The following is a 7,757-nucleotide window of genomic DNA, read 5'->3' as shown; positions in this document are numbered from 1 at the left end:
CTGGAGCTTTGAAATGTTCTGTCATTGGGGCCATTTTTTTTTTCTTTTTTGTCTTGGCGTGTCTGTTACTTTAAGGGGAGGAGCCTTAGGTGTTCACCAGGGCCAGGGAACGCTGGTTGCTGTGCTGTGATGCTGTACATGGGGGAGGGGCTGAGAGGGAGCAATGGTGCCTGCCTCACTCTCCTCCAGACCTCAATCTTTCACTCTGCTACCCACAATCAAACTGGGCCCCTCTGGTGCTGGTTCCCGAGTGGGTGGGCTTGTGCACACTCTAGGCCTCTGTGGGTCTCTCCAAAGACCTCTTCTGTGAGGCTGGGAGTCTCTCCTGCTGCCGCCCCCAACCCCAACGGGTGTTTTCACTCAGAGGTTTGAGGCTTTATTTACCCGCGCTGGAGGTCTGGGTTCCGTGGTCTGCTTTGCTCCCCCACCGTTAGTCCCAGTTTATCTATGCGTGAATGTGGGGCCGCGGGGTGCTACCCGCCGCTCTGCCTGCCCTGTTCTCCGCCACTGTGAGTCCGGCCCTCTAGGTTTATCTGCGCGAATGTGGGGCCGCAGGGTCTGCTAGTGGTCAGACTGCCTGCCCTGTTGGTCCCACACTCTGCCAGTCTGGGTCCCGCCACGGCAACTCGAGTCCTCTCCGCCCTGGTGCCCGTCTCCGCCCCTCCTACCGGTGTGGATGAATGTTTATTTTTTATTTCCTTGGTGTCGGACTTCCTTGCCGTTCGATTTTCTATCATTTCTGGTTGTGGGAGGAGGCACAGTGTCTACCTACGCCGCCATCTTGGTTCTCTCCTGTACAAGTCTATAATTTCTAATTGCAGGAGGTTTCTTGAATTGGCCTGGTAAGTATAAGATGCTCCATCAACATTTGAGAAGGGAAGAAAGAAAGGAATAGAGATAACATATGCTTTGCCTGGTAGAAAAGTTTATAACCGTATACTTTATAATTATGCCAAATAATGGGATATGCCATATGTACATGATATTGGGAATAAAAGATTTATTAAAATGTCAGTGGAAAATAACATTTAATGAAAACAGTATTAAAAATAGTGACAAAAGGCACATTATGCCACATGGTTCTGAGATATAAACTTATTTCCCCAAATTGATCTAGAATATAGAATTCCTGAATTGAGCTAAAAAAGCTTAGCAAAAATGATGGATTATTTTTGCAAAAAAAAAAGAGACATAAAACAGAAAGAACAGCCTTGTGAAAACAAAACAAAAAAAGAAAAAAGAAAGAAAGATGAACCATTTAGCCATGGCTAGTGTGGCTCAGCTGGTTGGAGCATCATCCTATAAACTGAAAGGTTGCGGATTTGATTCCTTGTCAGGGTATATACCTAGGTTGCAGGTTTAGTCCCCAGTTGGGGCACATGCGAGAGACAGCCTATTGATGTTTCTCTCTTGCGTCTATATTTCTCTTCCTCTTCCTCTCTCCTTCCCTTCCTTTTTCTCTAAAATCAATAAGCATGTCCACTGATGAGGATACAGAAAAGAAGATTAACCATTTAATATCAAAGGTGACTTCTCAAAGACTCAACTCAAATAATAATTTTTAAAAGTGGGCTATAGTGGTTATATATTATTTTTATGGTGATTGAGATTAATAAGAATTAGTAGAAAGTAACACAGTTAAGGTATAAAATTGTTATTTTCAGTATCCTTTTTAAAAATATATTTATTGATTATGCTATTACAGTTGTCCCATTTCCCCCCTTCACTCCACTCCATCCCGCCCACCCCCTCCCTCCCACCTTCCCCCTTTAGTTCATGTCTATGGGTCATACTTATAAGTTCTTTGGCTTCTACATTTCCTATACTATTCTTACCTCCCCCTCTCTATTTTCTACCTACCATTTATGCTATTTATTCTCTGTACCTTTCCCCCCTCTCTCCCCCTCCCAGTCCCCCTCTGATAACCATTCATGTGATTTCCATTTCTGTGGTTCTGTTTCTGTTCTAGTTGTTTGCTTAGTTTGCTTTTGTTTTGGTTTTAGGTGTGGTTGTTAATAACTGTGAGTTTGCTGTCATTCTTACTGTTCATATTTTTAATCTTCTTTTTCTTAGATAAATCCCTTTAACATTTCATATAATAAGGCCTTGGTGATGATGAACTCCTTGAACTTGACCTTATCTGAAAAGCACTTTATCTGCCCTTCCATTCTAAATGATAGCTTTGCTGGATACAGTAATCTTGGATGTAGGTCCTTGCCTTTCATGACTTGGAATACTTCTTGCCAGTCCCTTCTTGCCTGTAAAGTCTCTTTTGCAAAGTCAGCTGACAGTCTTATGAGAACCCCTTTGTAGGTAACTGTGTCCTTTTCTCTTGCTGCTTCTAAGATTCTCACCTTCTGTTTCATCTTAGGTAATGTAATTATGATGTGCCTTGGTGTGTTCTTCCTTGGGTCCAGCTTCTTTGGGACTCTCTGAGCTTCCTGGACTTCCTGGAAGTCTATTTCCTTTGCCAGACTGGGGAAGTTCTCCTTCATTATTTGTTCAAATAAGTTTTCAATTTTTTGTTCTTCCTCTTCTCCTTCTGGCACCCCTATAATTCATATGTTGGAACATTTCAAGATGTCCTGGAGGTTCCTAAGCCTCTCCTCATTTTTCTGAATTCTTGTTGCTTCATTCTTTTCTGGTTGGATGTTTCTTTCTTCCTTCTGGTCCACACCATTGATTTGAGTCCCAGTTTCCTTCACATCACTATTGGTTCCCTGTACATTTTCCTTTGTTTCTCTTAGCATAGCCTTCATTTTTTCATGTAATTTGTGACCAAATTCAACCAATTCTGTGAGCATCCTAATTACCAGTGTTTTCAACTGTGCATCTGATAGGTTGGCTATCTCTTCATTGCTTAGCTCTATTATTTCTGGATCTTTGATCTGTTCTTTCATTTCGGCCTTTTTTTTTTTTTTTTTTTTTTGTCTTGGTGCACCTGTTATGTAAAGGGTCAGAGCCTTAGGTGTTCACCAGGGCGGGGTAATGCTGGTCGCTGGGCTGTGACGCTCTATGTGGGGGAGGGGCCAAGAGGGAGCAATGGCATGTGCTCCACTCTCTGCAGGTTTTCATTCACTCCCTCTGCTACCCACAATCAAATTGGGCCCCTCTAGTGTTGATTCCTGAGTGAGTGGGCTTTTGCACTCTCTAGGCCCCTGTAGGTATCTCCAATGAACTCTCCTGTGAGGCTGGGAGTTTCTCCCGCTGCCGCCTCAACCCCCACGGGTGTTTTCAATGAGAGGTTTGAGGCTTTATTTCCCCACGCTGGAGCCCTGGGTTTCGAGGTCTGTTACACTCCCCCTGTCGTTCCTCCCAGTTTATCTAGGTGCGAGTGTGGGCCGTGGGGTCTGCTAGAGGTTTCACTGCCTGCCTCCGTTTGTCCCACAATCCGCCATGTCTCTGTGTCCAGCCCGGTTGCCACCAGTCCTGTCTACCCTGGCTGCCCGTCTCCGCCCCTCCTACTGGTTTGGATGAATGTTTCTTCTTTATCTCCTTGGTTGTCGGACTTCCGTGCAGTACGATTTTCTGTCAGTTCAAGTTGTTTTTTGTTTTTAAATTGTTGTCCTTCTTTTGGTTATGCGAGGAGGCACAGTGTGTCTACCTATGCCTCCATCTTGGCTGGAACCTATTTTCAGTATTCTAATCTAAAATTTAAAAAAATGAATTAAAATACAGGATTTAGCAGAAGTAATGCCTGCTTTGATGTGCTTGGTAGGGTAATAATATGGGTATAATAAGCGGGGATAGGAGGCCCGAATTCACAAGAATGTTGTGGTGAGGAGGAGGATTTTGGTTGTGAGGTTGGTGGTATATAGTTCTGGGGTGTTTGGGTTGTTGTATGCTCCTAGAAAGAGGGTTGTGGTGAGGGTATTTATTATGATAATGTTTGTATACTCTGCTAGGAAAAATAGGGCGAAGGGTCCTCCTGCGTATTCTACATTGAAGCCAGAGACAAGTTCTGATTCACCCTCTGTGAGGTCGAAGGGTGCTCGGTTGGTTTCTGCTAGGGTAGAGGTGAATCATATTATTATTAGGGGCCAGGAGGGGAGTATTAATCATGTGTGCTCTTGGGTTAGGATTAGGGAGGAAAGTGAGTATGAGCCGTTTATAAGGAAAGATATACTATTCAAAATTCAATACTCTGTCTTTCTACTGGTTAATCATGAAATAAAAACCAACAATTCTCAAAAAAAAAGCAGAATTGTCAATTTCAGAAGTTTATGAATAGCAGTCCAGCAGTTATTAAACAGAAATGCTGTTGATCACAAAACAAGATCTAGTTGTAAAGGAACTGAAGATGATAATTTGTAAATTTTGTACTTAATGAAAGAGTAAGAGAATCCAGGCAGATTATTTTAATGTAAATCAATTAATTTCAAGAACCTTCTTAAAAGTAACCAAGTACAAAACAGGTATATTTTTACTGAGAAACTAAGTCCCTGAGCTAATCACCATAAAGTGAATGTGCTTTCGATGTGAAAGCCTTTTATCCAAAGAGAGTTGAAGAACCTTTGTGTAGAGAACATAGCTTCTGACTCCAAGGCACTGGCACATGTGCAGTGATTATAAAACAAGTACATTCAGGATGGCGAGTGACCTCCAGTTACTGATTTTGTTCACTAAGACACAAAACAAGACATTTTGTTTTAGGGATAACACCAACAAAACTATTACCATGTAATTAATGGTCCATTTTGGGAAAACATTCTGTTGCAAATTACTTGATGAGATCCAAGAGACTGTGAGCAGGTTTTATTTGTAAGCCTTTTTAATGAGGATGTTTTAACTCTTTCCTATTTCTGCTTTAAAATTCAGGATCCAAAAGGAAAATAATTATTTTAAATGCAAGTCACACATTCATTTCAATACATTCACTGAAATCAGTCTTCAATTTAACACCAAACTTCTACAACCATCCTCTTTAATAAAGAAGGATTAGGCCCTGGTGGGGTAGCTCAGTTGCTTAGAGCATTATTCCGAAATATCAAGGTTGCAGGTTCGATTCCCCATTCAGAGCATGTGCAATAATCAAGCCAGGAAAGCATAAATAAGTGGAACAACAAATTGATGTTGACATTTCTCTCTCTAAAATCAATTAGAAAAAGGACAGATTAGTAACCTAAAAATATGTGATTTGAAATAAAAGTGTAATAAATTAGATTATTTCTGTTGCTAGCTTATTGTGTACTGGTTTTTCACTCCATCCCTATTTCTTGAGCACTCACTGAGGATGTAGGAAGTGTGCAACGACAAAGACTAGAGGTATGAACACAGCAGACTCTACAGCTGCTCCCCTGGAGCTTATAGGATCATAGGAAATACTGTTAGGAAATGATATCTGCACAAAAATCTCTTCCTTTTGTGCAGGATGGTGAAATAGAAAGCTCTTAGGCTTTGAAACTGGGCAAACCTTAAATGAGATCCTGCCTAGCAGTGAGCTTCTGACCACATTTACCTCCTTATTTTTAGTAAAATAGGAATTATGACACCCACCATGGAGAATTCTTCTAAAGTCTAACTGGTGTAATGCCTGGGAAAGGCCTGACAACTAACAGGTATTCAGATCATTCCCTTTTCCTCCCTTATTTATTTGCATTCCATCTCCTTATTTTTCATTCAAATAATACTAACAAAAATCTGACAGTGAAAAACCTTTTCCTTTATTAAAGTTAAGAAGTTAATTAAAAAAACACTTAAAAACAAAAGTTAAAGTAATTTTCTTCGTTAATGAAGAAGTTATCTATATTGAGAATATGTGTACATTGAACTTTTTTATCTAGTGACTTGCCATTCTCCGTGCTCAACCAATTTCCTTACAAATTGAAAACACTTTAAGAAAAAAGAATAAGGTTTTCATTGCCTAAGGGAAAACTGGATTTTATGTTCAACACAACAAAGCTTACAGAAAGCAAAGAATAAAGTATGTATACTCTTAGGTATAAGAAAAGTTTATGAAATTAAAATTCTTTTGTTCTCTGCAAGCAATATAAATTTGAACAAAGAACATGCATTTAAAGCAATTATCAATAGTTTATAACAATAACATTTTTTTGTTTACAGGGTTATTGGGTAAAATAAGATATTATTCTTTATTAGAAGGGTTCATGTATATATTCTCCATATTCTCCAGGGTTTTCTTTTAGCTATAATTTTAAGACATCAGCGGAAGACTTAATATCGCAGGTTGCATTATGACAACCATACTCATTCCTCCATCTCCTCAGGTACTGATGGGGTTTTCCAAACCCTGTAGACTTAACTCTGAGTATTTGACTTTATTACAGTTCATTTTAATATGACCTTCCTTGGAATAAAGTTTAGCATTTTGCTCATAATCTAAAGTTCCAGCGAGAAAAAGAATCCTGCTTCCTTTTCTTCTGGAGATATAAAAAGCCAAAAAAACAAAACCAAAAACAACAGATGTCATAACTTCAGAATAATAGCACCATGCCCTGGCTGGGTAGCTCAGTTAGAGTGTTGCCCTAATATACCAACGTTGTGGGTTTGATCCCTGGTCAGGGCACATACAAAAATTAACCAATGAATGTACAACTAAGTGAAACAACAACAACAAATAGACATTTTCTTCTCTCTCTCTCAAATCAATAATAATAATAATAATAGCACCTTGTTCTTGTTATAGAAAGGGAACTTTAAAGAGATAACTTAGGCCAACTACCTTATTATATTAATGAGAAAACTCAGGAGGATTAAGGCCTTATTTTAAGTCAGTGTCAGATTCAGGACAGCAGTTCAGTCTGTAGTCCAGATATGTGGGTGGCTCTGAGGGTGTAGCACATGTGCATGTGTGCACGCATGTGTGGGAGTGTCCACACGTGTTTGTGCAATCTTGTGTTTACCTATTTCTTCTGTGTATTGTGTATAAACTAAACACTTCAAAATGTTTGCTTTAATGAAAGGTGGGAGGGAGAATTTTACTATTTATCTTTTTATTTTTTTAACTTTGTAAGTCTTTATTTAAAAATCTGATTGACCAACTTAGCGTTTTCCACCAACACGAGGAGGAGAAACCTTCACAGGCTTCACAATCTTTTGCTTACGTGCCGCCTTTGTGGCAGCCTTAGCAGCAGCCATTGCTGTCTTTTTAGATGCTTGCTTAGCCTTTTTTGCTTCCTTGGCAGCCCTGAAAGCTTGTTCTCGTTGAGCTTTCCTAACTTCAGGTTTCTGATTCCTCTTGGCCATTATATCAGCAAGAGATGCATGCACCAGTGATGGCCCTCTGGAATTTGACTGCACGGCACGTTCTCTTCTTTTGAATTTCTTCTGACTGTTCCTTTTTGTGGTTTCTTTGTAGAGGACAGCCCAGTTTATCTGTTGAGGATTCCTCTTGGAAAGGAACGCCGACTCACATTTTACATTAAGAAATTGGAAAACCTTCCCGTCAGTCCTGGCGTAGCACCTCCCACGTCCGGGGTAGATCTTGTACCTACTGAGACTGCACAGCTTGACCTTCATGGTTGCGGTGTCCGGGAAGAAGGAAAGATGGTGAAGAGCACTATTTATCTTAAAGTAGTTTTGAGTACAAGTTTTAGAGTTCACACGTGCTTCTGGCATTTTACACTTTTTAAAATTTCTTTTATCTTTTTAACAATTTATTTGAAAAATTAAAAATTAAGTCAAACAACTAAATGTGTTATATACTGAATTTTAACACATTGGAAACCTCCCATACATAAATATTTGTGGCTTAGTTTACTAGCTTTTCGTGTGCCTTAGGATAAAGCAGGGGTCAC

At 39.9% G+C, this 7,757-nt stretch overlaps 1 pseudogene; it reads right to left on the bottom strand.

Moving 5' to 3' along the window:
- Positions 1 to 6,967: 6,967 nt before the first annotated feature.
- LOC112301314 (large ribosomal subunit protein eL24-like) lies at positions 6,968 to 7,479 on the bottom strand (annotated as a pseudogene).
- Between the last annotated feature and the right edge of the window lie 278 nt (positions 7,480 to 7,757).

This window comes from Desmodus rotundus, chromosome 8 (assembly GCF_022682495.2).
Source record: "Desmodus rotundus isolate HL8 chromosome 8, HLdesRot8A.1, whole genome shotgun sequence".
Classification (NCBI taxonomy): Eukaryota; Metazoa; Chordata; class Mammalia; order Chiroptera; family Phyllostomidae; genus Desmodus; species Desmodus rotundus.
Note: the sequence above shows the minus strand (reverse complement) of the source record. Positions and strands in the feature narration are given on the sequence as shown.